General features: G+C 41.6%; 1 protein-coding gene across 2 annotated transcripts in view; it reads right to left on the reverse strand.

Annotated features, from left to right (window-relative positions):
• The window catches only part of ZNF532 (zinc finger protein 532), a 388,260-nt gene extending 371,091 nt beyond the window's left edge, over nt 1-17,169 (reverse strand). For both annotated transcript variants that reach the window (XM_078674895.1, XM_078674894.1), the window contains exons 1-2: nt 16,463-17,169; nt 14,974-15,446 (exon numbers count right to left, since the gene is read on the reverse strand). The gene's annotated coding sequence lies outside the window, so the exon portion shown is untranslated. The remainder of the gene's footprint in view (nt 1-14,973; nt 15,447-16,462) is intronic.
• Nucleotides 17,170-17,957: the final 788 nt, after the last annotated feature.

The raw sequence follows: 17,957 nt of genomic DNA on the forward strand, positions 1-17,957 counted from the left end.
GATTTGCTATAAATTGGTCAAAGTCGGTGCTTTTTGTCCTTGTAGGCGTCCCACTGAGAATTCCGCAAGTGTGCCCAATTCAGATTGAGCCAGTAGGGTTTAAATATCTAGGTATATACATAACGCTTGATCCAAAGTTAAGGTATGCCAATAATTTGGCTTCCCCATTGAGTAGATGTAAGAAGGATGTGGAGCGCTGGAGAGCTCTTCCACTATCATTGCTTGGAAGGGCTGCTCTGTTTAAGATGATGGCTTTACCCCGATTCATATATGCTCTTCAGAACTCGATGGACCCAGTACCGGCCTCCTATTTTAGGGAAATTGAGACACTTCAGAGGCAGCTTCTATGGGACGGTAGACCCCAAATAGCGTTTATTAAATTAACTCTCCCGTGGTATGATGGGAGAATCGGACTCCCGGATTTAAGGAAGTACTATTGGGCTTCGCAGCTGGTTGCTGTGAATCATATCGTCTACGGACCCCCAGGAGATCTGGGTTATGCCATGGACCGCGGGCTTGCTCCTGGTGGAATGATAGAGCTCTGTACGCTAAGCCAGGGAGGTTTGCACTAGTGGGCCCAACAGAACATGTGATACAGGTGTGGCACGCGGCTAATAGATATCTAGGTTGGGAAGGAAAATTGACGCTGGCCACTCCCCTGTTGAACTCGGAGAAGCTAGGGAGCCTGTGGAAATCTATGGGGTTTGATAAGTGGGATCTTATTGGGATCACCCAGATAAAGGATGTTTGGGGAGGAAACAAGATACACACATTCCAGTCTCTTAAAAAACAGTATAGTCTGCATGATAATGCGCACTATCGATATCGGCAAGTGAGACATGCTCTCCTCACTCACGTACCCAGAGATGCAGGGCTTCCGGAGGCGTCGCCTCTTGAAGACCGGGTGCTAGGCGGACACATTCCCGAGAAGACTATTTCCTTGATATATAGGAAACTTGTTTATAACATGGAGAATCCGCTGGGGCGAATCAGAGCTCAGTGGAGTGCTGATGGATTGAAATTGAACGACGAAGATTGGGTGGAGGCAATTTCCTCCCCGAAGGTAGTGGCGATTCAGATGAGGCTCCGACTTGTGCAACTAAAGATTTTGCATAGATCATATATTACCGGGCCTCGGTTGGTGCGATTGGGGCAAGGGGGGAGTGGAGAGTGTAGAAGGGAATGTGGAGAACCTGGCACCTTTATACATATTCTCTGGCACTATGTGGCGATACAGACATTTTGGACGAAGATCCATGATGAACTCAAAGAGGTATTGGGAGAGGAAATACGACCAGAAGCCCGAAGGTGTCTATTGAATGTGTGGGAACCCACAGATTTGAATGTGTACCGGAGGCAATGGGTAACGCTGGCGTATATGGTGGCTAAACGAAATATCGCCCAGCTTTGGGGAGCAAGTCAGCGGGCTCGAGTCTCAACATGGGCCGAAGATTTGGCCTGGTGTATGTTTAGGGAGAAATCAGTGTATGTGGCCAGGTGTTGCCCGGAGAAATGGAGGACGGTCTGGAGGGCGTGGAACAGCCACCTAGGAGAGATTTGTGAACCACCAATGCCACAACTGGAATTAGAAGCGCAGGAATCCCTGTGATCCTTTTACAAAATATAGTTGCATGTGATTCTGTACCTGTGATTATTGGCCTACGAGACGAGAAATGTATGGTATCGCCTGATGTCCTTATTTACGCCTTAATTTTTCTTTTTTTAAATGTAATTTTCTTTTGCATTTTGTTAATAAAAAGAGTTTTAAAAAAAATTGTAACACTACACATGTAATTCATGTAATTGTATGTAACTGCATGAAGTTATATGTGGGGAGCACTATAAGATCCCTTAAGATTTAGGAGCACTGCAGGGCAATAAGAAATGGGAATTTTATGTTACCCATTGGTTTCCCACACCAGGGTCTGTCAGCCTGAGAAATGAGATTTCATATTTCATGGCATAAAAAAAGATTCCCCTGGCCAAAAGGTGGGATCAGGAAGTGCTTTTATGACAGACAGAAGCAAACAGAAGCAAGATGGATCAACATGTTATGGGCTTTGGGAAAAGAATTAAATAATGCGAAAGAGTTACATTTCTTTCCTGTAGGGGTACCGGATAAGACCACCTTCTCACTTGTGATGGAGTACATAACTTATTGCTTTGGTACTATAAATGGCTGCCCTCTTTGTTTTGGTAATATAAAAGATGTGATGATGAATACAGATATGTAGGTTGGTAAAATCCCATGATGAAACCTTAGACTTAATGTGAGAGTGACAGGTGATCTGTTTAGATGGGCAACGGTGAGCAATATCGGGAACGCGAAACAATCAAGACAAGTTGGAATTTGCCCTATTACAAGCAATACATTAGGATTGATAAGTTGGTCACTAATTTAGGTTGCTAAAAGTGATACCTATGACATTGAATTGTGGTGGATGGTTAGTAATGACACAGATCAGCAATATCTTCAGTATAGGGCAATATATTCTAAGATGGCACCCATTTGAGAAATGATTATGAGCACACATTGTTTAGAAGTCGCAGACAGAGTTGAAGTTAACTGCTTTCAATATAGGAGAAATATGGGACTTGAGGAGAAGCTTTAGGAGTACTGGTGACTTTATGCGACAACGGGACTCAAACCTATTTAACTATACAGATTGGAGGGGAGATTCATGCTCCATTATGGCAGAATCTGATGATGCATCCTAATGAACTGCAGTAATGATGGGAGTCAGGAACAATGCTAGTGCAATAAAACATAGTTTATGATGGTTTCCATTTTAGGGATGATTATGAGCCTGCACTGCTAGGCTGTTTGGAAGTCGAAGACGGATTTGACATGAATACATTTCAATGTAGGAAATGAATGTGATTTGAGGGAATAGTACGTTTTAGTGTTACTGGCACCTTGTGCGAGAATAAGATTTTAGAAAGTCCTTCTTTTTCCCAGTTCACCCCCATCTTTTGCTGAATTATATTATGATAGGTGACTCTGATTGTGCACTGGGCTCTGCTAACCAGGCCCAGGGACAGTGCTATGTTTAAAAAGGTACATGCAATAGGATACACTTACAAATGGCAATGACAGACCCTATAAGTTCCTAATTGATAATAGGACCACGGGGTGCAATCTACCCTTTAAGTCCCTAGTATATAATGGGGCATGGAGGGTTAGAGGCTCAGCAGATTTCCTGCATGTGCATGTGTGTTTGTTGCGTGCCAGCTGTCATTTTAAAGACAGGCTGGCTTTGCGGACACCCTTTAAAAGTAAATTGCGTGAAAACTCAACTCTGGTGGTATGGTCACTTTAAAAGTGACAATCTACCTTATTTTTTACAACTTAGGCACCCACCAGGTCTCCCATAAGTGTTCCATGGGTGGGGGCCATGTAACTTTAAGCAGGAACCTTATAAAAGATGCTTTTTTATATGCCCTGGTGACGAAAGCCCGTTTCATTTATAGGTCGAGCCTAGCGCAGCGCATGCAGTGTTTCTCGACTTTTAGTAAGGTGGTTTTCAAAGTGCTACCACAGGCATTTTGGTGGCCTCAATTTTGCGTGCATGCGCGCAGCCGCCAGCTGTCTTTTCTCGGTCATGGGTAATTAAGTGCATCACGATCACTTTCAGCTCCCGCGCGGCCAATGCTTTTCATGTGTGCTTGTTTCTGCTTTTCATGTGTGCTTGTTTCTTTTACTTAGTAAGTACTTCCTTATTAGGTGAACGGTTAAACTTCTGTACTTACAAATGGGCTTTAGAATCATTTCTTGAGGATATTTTCCATATTTATGCGTTTCTCTAGCATTTTCTGTGATAAAGGAGTAATAACCAAAGCATCTGTTATTAAATGTAGGAGTATTACACTGGAAAGAAAACGTGACACCACTTAACTAAAATGTTGGATGAATCATTTATATGTAAAACTGAGGGATCCGTTGTGTCTTAAAAAGTAAAAATAGTTGTCTCGCCATATGCTAATGTCACAACAGATTGTAATTTTATTTGCCGACATATGTTTGTATCTGAACACATAAACTGACCCTTAGTCATTTAGTTTCCACTAAGTGACACTACATATTTTACAGGTACAAGGGTTTGGAGCACAGTCGTCAGTAAAGGGCAATAAAGCCAAGCACAAAGCTTCCATTATTTTACACTTGCCTATGTGCTGGAGCCCCATAAAGACACAACCGGCCCTGTGCTCAGCTTCGGATCACAGGACACCGGAAAGTGAGCACTGTTCACAGCAGGGGTTATGTCCACGCATTAGCCGGGACGTATGCGGGAATCCGACCTTCGTGTCTATTCTGCAAGAAAGTGCTTTGAAAAAAACACAAGCCTCCCTGAAAATTCAGATAAGTAAAAAAAAAAACAGCTATTTCCACCTCTTCACTTCAAGAGCAAGAAGCCAACCACCTGCCAACTTCCAGCAGCTCTGCTTAACAACACTGGCGATGCTCGAGACAAATGCATACTCCGGCATCGACTTCCTAAAGGGAATCCATATTGCACAGTAAATTAAAAGCTGTTTCTCTATCCATGCCCTATTATCCATTTTAAAAAATAATCTGCTACGACACTTGCTTCCTAGAAAGCTCTTCTCACGCCATAAGGTGAAATAAAACTTGCTAACCAACATGCTCACTATGGATAAGGTTCTTAGTCACGCCCATCGAATACTCGTCAATGCCATAGAATCTATTTTGAAGTCTAGTTTAAAAGAGCTCTAGTTAACACTATGAAGAGAAGACTGTCTATGACAACTACCTTTTACTGTTCATGGGCTGACAAGAGGGACTCGGTTGTTCCTAAAGATCAAGGATGAAGAGTATGGTCAAATATAAGGGAAGAAAATAAATAAGAGGGTAGTGCTCAGTGGAGGGCTACCCTGGGAATCCCATTAGTTGGAATTGAATGGCCTCACACACCCTTGCGAGTGTCATGCTTCATCATCGGCCGTTGCTCCTCATTGGACAGGCGGTGCAATGTCCAACGGGCTCACCTCTAGGAGGGGCTCTTTATCGGAGATCTTTTTTCCAACAGCCTGTGGGTGAAGTGCAAGTGAGGGGCCAAGTGAGGGGTGGATAGTGTAGGTGGGTGCGTTAAAATATAGCTCGAGGTACCGGAGATCAGTTTATTCTGGTGGTTCCCGTGCTATATGTTAAAACCAGTGGGTAGCCTATGATCGCCAGAAATAAGGTTCTGTATCACGATCTAGGACTACAATAAGTTCTGTGAGGTCGACATGTTTCTCGCTTTTGCAATTGAGCTGCGATTCTTCAGGACCTAATATAATATATACATCTATCTCAAGGGATGACCTAATAAAAGTATCAACCTCTAATACATATATTTATTTACTGTTGTACTACCTGGTTAGGACTGCTCTTGCCTAGAGGAGACAAAAGAAAGAGTTACCAAAATACAGAGTCAACAGTTTCCCATATTTGACCGTGAACACACTGTGGTTGTGTGGAGACAAGTGACTCTGTGGCAGTGACATTGAGTGCGCAGTGACCATTAAGTATCAACTGTAATCACATTTACCACATGTCACCTCTGAAATAAGATTTAAATTAAAATAGAAAATAAAATAAAGTAAAATAATTCAGCAGCAGTTTCTTCATGGTGTCTAAATAGTAAACATCCAAGGGGTTATGTAGTTACTCACCTAAAGGTCAAGGAGTACAGGTGTCAACAGTACCCGGTAGGTGTGACTTCAAGGGGGAGAGCCAATAGGAGTTTAATGGCTATAGGGGAGACAAAGGCACGCAATTCTGGTTTGTCAGTATTCCCTACAGGTCAAGACAACTCCAAGTTCTGAGAGAAGGGAGGGGGTGGGGTTATGGTTTATGCCTTATGATTTGTACTCTTAGTATTGGACATTATATTGTAGAGACACTCCTCTACCTTCAGTCATCTACTTAGTTTCAAGCACTCTGTAAGGCAAAGGTACACCCTAGATCTAGGGGAGCACCACAGTGTAGTTCAACCAAGCTCTACCGACATTTATCAAATGCTCTCCAGGTCGCATTGTAAGCTCGCCTGGTTGGTGTACCAAAAGCAGCGATGTACAAAAATCCGCGTTTGTAATGAACGCGCCAGATCCACCCAGTGTGTGCCTGAGTGAATGGCCATCCACATCGGCGCAAAAACGCACCCGCATGGGCTACCTCCTTCTGAGCAATGTGTACTCATTAAAGGAGAGTCTTGATTAACAAGAAAGACTTTTCAAGGGAAAGTTAAACATAAAAAAAATGTTGAAAGGAGCAAATACTGAAAGAACATTACATTTTTAAACAAGCATTGGCATAGCCAATAGGTCTCGCTTTTGGGACCTTCAAAGTATTTAGTTATGCAGCACAATATCCTTGGTGCAACAACAACTGTAAACACTTATAAGGTCCCAAAGGCGAGACCTATTGGCTATGCCAATGCTTGTTCTACAATGTAGTTAGTTAGCTCCGTAGGCTAACACTGCAATATTTTATTTAGATATAACTATTGCTAGTAAAGGAAAAATATCATTAAAGGACTTAAAAGATTGGTATTGATAAATGTGACATGCCACTGTTTAATTTATTATAACTAGTACAGAAGAGAAGTTATATAACTGTCTTCTATAAGACAAAATCCAGCCTTCTAGAGGTCACGGCTGGTTGGTCAGCCTTAACAGGCTTAGCCAGGCTGTTTTGATTAGGTGATAAATAGCCTGACCAGAGCAGAGGTCACCGGATAGAGAGAGCTCTGAAGCTAAGGGGGATGGGTTCTGCAGAGTGAGCTGGGTAAATCAAACTGAGCTCAAAGAGAGAGCAGATCAGTAAGGAATGACAAGTGTACATAGCCTATGTGAAAGTTGAATAGTCTCTCAGACCTGCTGCCAGAAAATACAGGGAGAAGAAGGACTGCCCTGCCGAAATCCGGATCTGCATCCAAAGGCCTACACTATGATGGACTGCCCCTGCTGTACAGTCTGGTCTTACAGCCCTGGGGACTGGGTCCTGCTACAAGAAGGATTAAGGAGTGAATCCCTGCAAGCTACAGGTTAACAAAGCCCACCTGCATCCTCTCCTCCAAGAGTCCTCATCATGGCGTGCGTCCAGTAGACTTAAGGATTTGGCTTGGTAAATGTGGGAATTGTGGTCCAGACATCCCAGAGACACTTTTAACCAACAAGGATATCATCAGGAAGCACCTCCTGAGGTTTGAAGAACTTTTGTGAAAAAGCTGAATGAGGTGACCGACCCAACAGAGTCAAGCCGACTACCTACAACCGCGACAACCAGGATTTCAGGTTTGTCCCGCTGAAAGCTCTGGAGCTCCGGACTTCCAGGATTTGACCGGGGTCGGAAGAAAAGGCTCCAGAAAAGTTTTTAAGTGTGAAGGTAAAATTTAGACTGGGGACTTCGGCTTAGTGTATCCAGCCAGGGCTCCAGCTCAGTCGGCCTCAAACTTTGAATTTGTCGAGGTCATGCGCGACCAGGTATCCCAGAGTGGCACTATGTTTTTAAGCACTATAAAGTGGTTAATCTTTCTTAATTCATATCTTCGGTTTTCCTATATTGGATTTTTGTCGTTTTGGTGTCTATTTGTTAATAAAAATATTTCCTATTTTTATAAATTGATGTGGGATATTTACTGTTTGTTGTGTCTTACTTATGGGATATATTAGTGTTTTTAAATGCTTAACACTCCTGTCTCCCAAATTAGGCCTGAGTGCTCGTTGTCAGCTACCAATGGCTGAGCAAGGAGCTAATTTACTGAGACATTTACTGGACACTATTTGGTGCTGGTTGGCCGTATAACTAGTGGTAGGTGCATACTTACCCCTACCAATAACCCACTTTCCAACATAGGGGATTTTAATGTCATTTTGTGATTTGAATAGTAGGGGATTTATATATTCCATCATGGGAAAACCTTATGATGTGTCGTCTTAGCGAAATTGTTTTATGATATACTGACCACGTTGGGTAAGATTGGGCCATAGAAGCAATCACTGAGACAAAATGGGCATTACGCTGCTAGATTAAACAGTGGGGTGTTCCTGCTGTGCTGATTATCCACGAGTAAATGTTTGGGGCTCTACATAGAAGTTAGGTAACTGTTTTGATTAGCAGATATTGCAGGTGGACCCTGCAGGACCGCCTCCGGATCAAGCCTGGCGAGTGGCTGCTGTGCAATACAGCCCGTGACTGCACTGGGAAGAGGGATCATGGACTCACCGATTCACGGACCAGCTTGACTGTGTATTCAAGGGCAGAACGTTGGGGACTTGAGCAGGTTCCGGATTTTAGCTTTGGGGTTTGGCCACAACATTAAAACTTCCTCCCTTACCTGGCAATTCAGCGTCCATTGTAGGACAATAATAAAGCTCCTCACCCAGTGTTACTGGAAAGAGGGATTCTGGGAGCTGCAGTTCGAACTACAACACTGCAGCTGCTACCTAATTAGCAGAGCTAGCTGACCTCACAGCATTGGGAGGGCCTTAATTCATTAAAGGAGGAAGTTGGACTCACCTCATCACAGCGACGGCATCTGAGGAAGGCTCATGGGAGCCTAAATGCATTACGCCACACAAGCTGCTAAATCCTGCTAAGCTCCCCGCTGTGTCCTCATTGCTTCTGTGATGGAGAGGTGATTTTTGGATATTTCACACGCTTGCCAGTGCGCGTTCAGAGGAACCGTTCTCCAAGTGTCCTGCAGCATACTGGTGACGTGGCAATTTGTTTTCCGAGGTATCGGACCCTGCAGGACCGCCTCCGGATCAAGCCTGGCGAGTGGCCGCTGTGCAATACAGCCCGTGACTGCACGGGGAAGAGGGATCATGGACTCACCGATTCACGGCCCAGCTGGACTGTGTATTCAGGGGCAGAACGTTGGGGACTTGAGCAGGTTCCGGATTTTAGCTTTGGGGTTTGGCCACAACATTAAAACTTCCTCCCTTACCTGGCAATTCAGCGTCCATTGTAGGACAATAATATAGCTCCGCACCCGGTGTTACCGGAAAGAGGGATTCTGGGAGCTGCAGTTCTAACTACAACACTGCAGCTGCTACCTAATTAGCGGAGCTAGCTGACCTCACGGCATTGGGAGGGCCTTAATTCATTAAAGGAGGAAGTTGGACTCACCTCATCACAGCGACGGAATCTGAGGAAGGCTCATGGGAGCCGAAATGCATTATGCCACACAAGCTGCTAAATAAAGAAATCCGGCTAAGCTCACCGCTGTGATTATATATATATATATATATATATATATATATATATATATATATATATATATAATATATATATATATATATATATATATATACCTTGGGTAAACTGTGAACCTTAAAATATATATATATATATATATATATATATATATATATATATATATATATATATATATCCCCTACTGGCAGGAAGTTATAGTTAGGAACTAGTTCCAAAGGAAAAACATTTTTTGGACTTGGCTATAACTTTGGCGTTGTTTGACCAAGCTGCATGAAATTTTCCTAAAAAAGTTTCATGTGGGTACTGTTAGGGAAAGTTTGGGGGTGATACGAGCAGTGGGGAACGAGGAGTTTGGGGTGCGACATAAGGTTGCGTTTGTAATGTTAATTCCCATAGGAACCCTTAGACACACTTACAGCCCGAACCGCGGAACGGAATTATACCAAATTTAGCAGGGAAACAGATGTCGGTTCAAGGAAGTGCCTTTTGCTTATTTGGTGTAAATCCGTTTAGTAGTTGTTGAGAAATTCAAGTTTAAAATTATAGTGATATCTCTGGCCACGGATATTTCCCGTTGGGTTCGCGATTAATCGTGAATGCACATGCCAACGGCATTGCTTTGATTGGCTGGAAGCAATCTGAATAGAAAGTTGCGGCTGCTATTTTATCTAAGAGAACGGTTACCAGGGCTGAAAATCTGTGTGAAAGCACACATAAGGGGTCAGGGTGGACATACTCTGACCCCATGGTTGAGAAATGGAGGTGATAGTGACAAGTTATGAGTCCAATAAAGTGATTTTTTTAATCGTGCTCGATTTTTAGTGAAAAAAACAAAGGTTACAGAGACGTTATAGTTAAGCTGATATTTCACTCGTACAAAACCAGAGAAATTCAGCCGTTATAGTTAAATGAACGAACTATAACTCGCACCACCGCAATGTACAGCTTATGAACTCAAATATTACATCACTCATGACACGGTTAGTGACATCACTGATGACATCATCCAGTGACTGAGTGTTTCTAAAACGTTGGAGTGTTAAATATATATACACCAAGGTGTATTGATGAATCACTGGGTGTATGAGTGCCTGTATGGATGATTTAGTGGTTGAATATATATATATATATATATATATATATATATATATATATATATATATATATATATATATATATATATATATATAGTCGCTACAAAATCCAACACGCAGTCCTGCGAAATTAGAAGCAGCACTCACAGGGGGGTACAAAGCCAAAACTTCTTTATTTGGCAACCAGCACACACAAGACGCGTTTCGGCGATGAGCCTTCGTCAATTGCAACTTGGAACGCGCCGCCATTGCTTTTAAAACAGATACAATGTAATCGTCATAATGATGGCATGAACAACAACAAAGGACTACTCGTGTGCTACAATGAGCACCATCTTAGGAGTACTTTTTACAGTGAAAAACGACAAAGATATATATCACTCGCTTTTCCCATCTGAGGGCAAAATTATATGTGGTTAAAATTTATGCCCATTCAGGGCTAGAGTTAATGGTTTGTAGATTGCCAAATATGTATTTGACGCTCTCGTATCCATAACAACAGGAAAAGCGAGTGATATATATCTTTGTCGTTTTTCACTGTAAAAAGTACTCCTAAGATGGTGCTCATTGTTTTAAAAGCAATGGCGGCGCGTTCCAAGTTGCAAATGACGAAGGCTCATCGCCGAAACGCGTCTTGTGTGTGCTGGTTGCCAAATAAAGAAGTTTTGGCTTTGTACCCCCCTGTGAGTGCTGCTTCTAATTTCGCAGGACTGCGTGTTGGATTTTGTAGCGACAATATATTGGATGGGCACACCCCCACCTAAAGGAGCACCCGCTCGTGAGTGCAGCAGGCTGGTGTATCGTTGGGAGCAAGCATATATATATATATATATATTTATATTTATATATATTTAGTGAAAAAAACAAAAGGTTACAGGGAGGTGATAGTTAGGCTAATAATCCACTCGTCCACTCGTACAAAACCAGAGAAATTCAGCAGTTATATAGTTAGCTGTGCTAACTAGAACTTGCACCCCCCAAATGCACTGCTTAGGATATATAGTTATATATAGCTTGCGATTGATTTGCCCCGAAGCTTTGGTTATGGACATTATGTGGGATGTTGTCGCTGATTGCCAATCCCTATTTGCGAAGGTTTGGTTGATCTATTTCAATAGGGAGGAAAATCCAAGATGGTACTGTAACAGAGGGAGTCATGTTGAGGAAGAAGTAACCAAGATTAGATGACTTGAGATGTTCTTTGGATTAGATGAACATTAAAGGATAATCGGCTTATGTTGATTTGAGAATCAAACTTATTATCAAATGTTTTGATTTGAATGTGAAATACATTGCTCTAAGCCTTTCTTTGTGGTTTGTTGGTATACATAAAAAGAGAGGACACTTCAAACTTGTGCTGTAAGGAGGGGAAACATGCGGAATCAGAAAGTGACTAGGATTAAATGAGGAGAGTTGATCGGTGGATTAGAGAAAAAGTGAACGTTTAGGGTAAAGGTGCATTCACATCTTAGGTATTTTGGTTATTAAGTCACTAAGTGTGAAAGATTAAGTGGACATGGTTTTGCTAATCCAATATATGCTGAAGAATATAGAGGTGATTTGTAATTCAAAGGGTGTTATGTACGTGCAATCCACTTGTTGTACTTAATTGGTTGATTGCTGTTAGGAAGCAGAGTTAATGTCTTAAGAGATTAGCTCATTGTTCTACATATTGTTTTTAATCACATGCTTCATATTGGGGATACGAGAGTGATACACGAGTGCAAAAGTTGTTGAATTTGATTTTTATTAAATGTTTGAGAGCAGTTATATACGCACATATATTTTTATTGTAGAGGATATGTCACTTGACATGGGTTAAGGAGATCGTTCATGACTATAAACAATATGAGAACAGTCAGAATCTATGCAAGTAGAATCAGTAATAATGCAACATTATGGTTAATATACGTATAATGCAGCTTACCATTTTAGATTTAGATCTATACTAATGTACCTAAGAAAAAACGGTTTGGTCCTCCATTTTGTAATGAATATGTTGCTATGAATATGGAAATGAATATACCAAGAATAAAAAATAATATTTTGACACTGTCCAGTAGAAACACATGGCAATGTCAATGTAGAAAATGTTGGGGATTTTGGTTATCTGCTCCTGGGAAATTAATATATATCCTGTATGCTTTTAAGTGCTCTTATCTGCAAACATGTGTGTACATGTTTTTGCATCCCTGATGAAGTCCCTTGTAGAGACGAAACGTGTTTCCTGGGCTGGGCTTTTTACAAGACTTAAAGAAAATAGAGGAATAAATATTTTTTATACTTTTGACAATCAACTGTGTTTGAGTTTATGTGATGGTCGATGTGTAAATGATGATGTCACCAAAGCATCACAGACATTTGGGATCTCAACGATTTGAAGTGTGACAAAGGGATCATCGACTATACTAAATTCTGAGTGCTTCCCTCTGTTATGTGTTTATTATTACATGTTATTAGGTTTTCTTGCAGCTGAACATTGAGATTTAATTACCAAAGTTGACTTAGTATTGTATTTTGTACTAGTGAGGTTGGGTATGACCATTACTGCAAATTTTCTAAATTGTTCAAAAAATAATAACACTGGACAAGGGCACCTCCATCTAACTCCCAGCAGAACATAGGATAAAGTTTACATGTTTTTTCTACCACACAGCGCTTACTGGGGGAAAAAAATCTAGGATACCTAAGGAGTGCCCCCACTATATGCCCAACACAAACTTGTTAGTTGAGGCTCCAAAAAGTATCACACAACGCGCCTACATATGCTAGAAATATGGTAGCAGATCTCTGTGATTCCAGACTGTTAAATTCACTGAATCGAAGCCTTATGGCAGAATTAAAGAATAATCTTTTCAGGTAGGTCTGAAACTTGAACTAGTACTCATAGCTTTTAACTAAATTGCACACTTCAGAAGTAGTCAGTGAAGAATATCGGACCAAGACCCTCTCATTTCACAGACTAAGGTCCGACACCCCCTTCCCGCCTCCGGTTTTTATATTGCCCTGCACAGACTCTAGCTGGATAGCATGCTGAAGTACTGAGCAAACACAAGGAGTACTGAAGCACTCTACAAAAATGTTGAAGTTTATAAACGTGGACACAGTAGCCTAGGTAGAAATAGAGGCCTACTTCCTCTCCAAATGACGCCTAAACAACGGAGTGGAAAGTTAACCTGAGCCCACCTTTAACCGCATGCGCGCTGCGGCTATTTTTGCGCTACGCAGCTTTTTTCCAAAAGCCGCGTTACATGACGAACGTGCGAGCGGCGCAACTGATGACGAGCTGAGCTCGTCATCAGCGCCAAAGGGGTTAAAGTAAGTTCTATGGCCAGTTTACACAGCCTCTGAACCCAAAGCCCTGCAAGACTACAAGCAAGTTTTGTAAATTAGCAGACCCTAAAGTTGTGAGTACTAAGCAAGTCACAGAGTGGTCACTGTCTAACCTCCCCACTCTCTCTCAGCACCATTTTGCTTAACCCAAAAACAAAATATGCCACCTATAACCAGATTGTTACCTTGTAGATTTATTTTCTTATTCTTTATAGCAGCATGATGAACACAAAATGTTTACACTTAAATGAAACAAACTAACATCAATAGAAGTCTTTACATTAATAACAAACATTTCGTAAAATAATTCTATATTTTTATGGAGAAATCCACATGAAATAGAATAGCATTATGGCTGAGGCCTGTATCATCCCCATAAACCTGCAAGTGCACTCATTTTATTATAACTTACATTACGGATAAAATACTACAGCTTTCTTTTTGACATATATGAATTAGTTTCTCAACTTTTATACAGATTACACGATCTCAAAACTCTAATACTGAATTCGAGGAGGCAGTGGCTTATCCTGGTTGTGAAACAGTTTTAGTAAACTGGAGGAGGAAATAAAGCTCCATGCCTGACAGGGCCTGCCTTTGCAACACCAGCAGTAAACAACAGGCCCTGAAGCAATTACTGTCATTTTCTACTCGCCCACATTAGGTTCATGTGCATACATGTGTAGAATGTGATGTTACAAAAATATGCATTACTCACAAAACCATTCCATTCGTCTGACATACTAATATATGGCACGGTATGCATGCTACATTTATATATACTGAATTTAATTTCAAACAACCGACAGTGCCACCAAATATAACTAGGCAATGGGTGAATACCTACAAATATAAATAAAGGGTCGTTTAAGAAAAGCAAGAGGTGCCCAAATATATCATCTTTATACTATTGGTTACATGATTAACATACGAAAAGGGGCACCAGGATTTAAAATTGTGGGCGTCCCAATTTTTAGTAAAACAATCTTCATTAATAATTAGCCCATAGCACTGTACACCATTCCCTCGTGAAATCATAGCAGGTGTGTTTACTTTACGTTAAACCGAAAACATGCCTTTTATATTCAAAATAATGAAACCTCATCTAACATACAAGCAGACCTGCTCGTTTGCACAGGAAAACGTGAGAAAATGACACATATATTATCTCAAACAGGTTATCAACGTTCGTCTTGCATGTGTTATTCAGTAATCTAAATCTTTTTGTAGATATAAAGAAAAACAATGGCATGCCCACCTCCCCCATGTTATGGCTGTTCACTGAGGCCGACTGCAGCATACAACCAAGATGAAACTTACCCTATCTGCAAATTCCAGTGGCTTGGAGGCTTAAGGGCTGTGCTTCCATCTGCTGAAGGTAGGAAACAAAAACACCCCAATGTCACTGGAGGAACGATCCACAATTCCTCCATGTTTCTCGACTGTATCCACCATTAAATCCATGTTGCAGAAAGGGCTGGTTAGATTTGTGAACAAAAATGGACGAGGATGTGCAGATTCCGGTTTCCCGTTTTAGGATGTAAAAGCTGTTCTCTCACCAGGTTCCCAAAGGCAAAATATTTAGTGTTCCAGTCTCAGCTTTACAGCCTTTGTTCTTCCTTTTTCTATATTCATTACCGCTGCCTTCACTCTCTTCTTGCTGCTCTCTCCCCCTCTCTCACTCTGAGGCCTCTAGCTTTCAGAACAAGATGCAGATGCCAGCTCACATTTAAGAGCACACACTTTTTTTTCAACACAGGAAAGGGCTTTTACTATCCAAATTATTTGCGGAGCTGCAATCGTTAAAAAACACATATTATTCGCATGGCATTGGAAATCAAACAATATATACGTGAAATATTTAAAACGTGTAATTTGCAATTCCTGTGAGCTTTTAAAAATGTCTACAACGCTAAGAAAGCGTGAGGAAAAGGTATATTTCTTAGACACATGCAATAATCTTATAATGAGAATTAATTACTCAAGGGTTGGGCATGTCAGACATAGAACCACTGCATTATCAGCACTACGTGAATTAAGAAAAAACAGTCTCACTCGCCAAATTTGGACTCAGATGATGTACGAAATAAATACTATTTTGGGCACCATGTATGATCATAAACAGGCCCATGCTGTGATGCCCTAATTCAAATACAATACCAATGCCTAAATGCAGCTGAAATTGTGCGAGTGAATACTGCATAATAACAAAGCAGGCAATTCAGAATGTTAAAAAGGCATTGTAAACTCAAGTTTAACAGCAGCTTCTGCTTTTCGATAACGTGCATATGTGTAAGTTTCAGAGTGTAACCATAAACGAAGTGCTGCATGTTTTCATGGCTTCAAAGTTATGCCCAGTGCCACGTGAACCTTGACCTTTCTGATGATGTTTTTTTATACAGGGGCTGCTACTGCCACACAGATTATTAGTAACAGCAATGTAGATGAACTCCACCAAACCGCTGATATGGCCTACAAAAATACCTGAATTGTTTTAGTTTGACAATGTAATTCAGTAGCTCATGCAATGGCGAATTTGCATTTCTGGCCTGCTGTTATTAGAAGCAGCAGCTAGCTTCCTTTAAAAACAAAAGAAAGCTGTACTTGTTTTTCTGAGCATGCAAAATAAAACCGTGCCACAGGCACGTCGCAATTACCAAAACGGTGTTGCAGTTTTACCTAACAAAAAATATTAATAATAAAAAGGGAAATCTCTGCTGTCATGCGTGCATTAAGAGACAGAACTATTTAACATATGTCAGACACGACTATAAAACAGAAATAGTCCTTATCAGGGTTGTCCACATACCAGTGATATTTGCCTAATGTGCATTCGTACTTTGTGGGATGGCACCTCTGCAAGCTGCTCTGCCTGTGGCTGCCATGGAGGGAGGACAGCCCTCACTGCAGCTCAGTGCCTGCATTGTTCAATAGGGGCTGAGCTGCCTGAAACCGGATTGAGCCAGTTCTGGTCACCCTACATTACAAAGCTATGGCAACCCCTCGCAGACTCGTCAGTGTGTGCCGAGCTCTCTTGTTGTGCGGCTCTGCGGAGGCTGCTGCTGTCCACGTATGAAACGTTTTTAATTATATCCGTCCAGTCTTTTGCGTACTTCAATGTCCGCAGCGACAACTTTAGCCTGCGGTACAGCCGCTTTCCTTCCCGGGTTCGGTAACCGGCGATTGCTGACGGAAAAAGCAAAGGGGGCCACGGGAGAGACGTGTGCCCTGCCGGGCTGAGAGCCTCCTTACTGTTTTGTAGTCAGGCCCGCAGCATCGGCGGCAGCCATACATGTGCACAGATTCACCACGTCCGTAAATCACTCATTTCCTCCAGCGTCTCCCCGCACGCCCAGTCTGTGGGAAAAAAACGCCCCTTGTTCTGCTGCCTGCGCCGCCATTTTACAATGGCCTCCAGAGCAGCGTACGTTTCCTTGGTCGCAAACGATTACGTTTTTTCTCTCTAAATAGAACCTCGCGTGCTTTTTAGAAACACCACAAAAGACCCCAAGGATATTTACGTACAGATGCTAACCGCAGCGGTTTAGGAGGGAGACCCTTATATTTTTTAAGCCCATATGCCTTTATTTCATATTTCAGGCGTCTCACGCCTAAAATCTACTCTTTAATGAGAATCAGTGGGAAGAATCAGTTCTCCAAAATTTCCCTCGTACAAGGTTTAAAACGTAGAATTGCATGCTCAGTGAAATGATGTTATTACATCGTTTGGTAGATTATTAAAGGTTAGTTTATTCAGAAGAGGTTAAAGCAGTATGTAATTACAAGCCTGGGTTTCAACTGTCTTCCCTGGAATCTGGAACCCAGCAGTGTTCCCGATTCCAGGTATGACACAGCGATACCACACATTCCCCTTTGTAATAAATAATGAAGAAACAATTTAAACAGAAACTGAAAGAACAAGAATTGGTACACAAAGTATAATTTGATTATAGAATTTGAAAACAAAAGTATCAATGACGAGAAGTTACATACTACGATGAACAAATCAGATTATCTATAAAGATGATAATCTTTAAACCACACTGGAGTAAGACTTTTCCTCTGTGTTCGCTGAATAGTTTTAGAGTCAGGAGTACAGGAGAACTTATTTTCAGGAACACTGTGCATAGATGTAGGACCAGAGAACTTCCTCCAATTACAGGCACTGTTAGAGGACTTTGAGTTGGACAGGCCTGCCAAGTGTCACGCATCAGGCGTGACACTAGCGCATTTCCGTGTGGTAATCCGCATTACCGCACTGAAATGCGTGACCCGCACTGAAATGCATTGTCACGCATAATCGT

Source organism: Lissotriton helveticus, chromosome 2_1, assembly GCF_964261635.1.
Source record: "Lissotriton helveticus chromosome 2_1, aLisHel1.1, whole genome shotgun sequence".
NCBI lineage: Eukaryota > Metazoa > Chordata > Amphibia > Caudata > Salamandridae > Lissotriton > Lissotriton helveticus.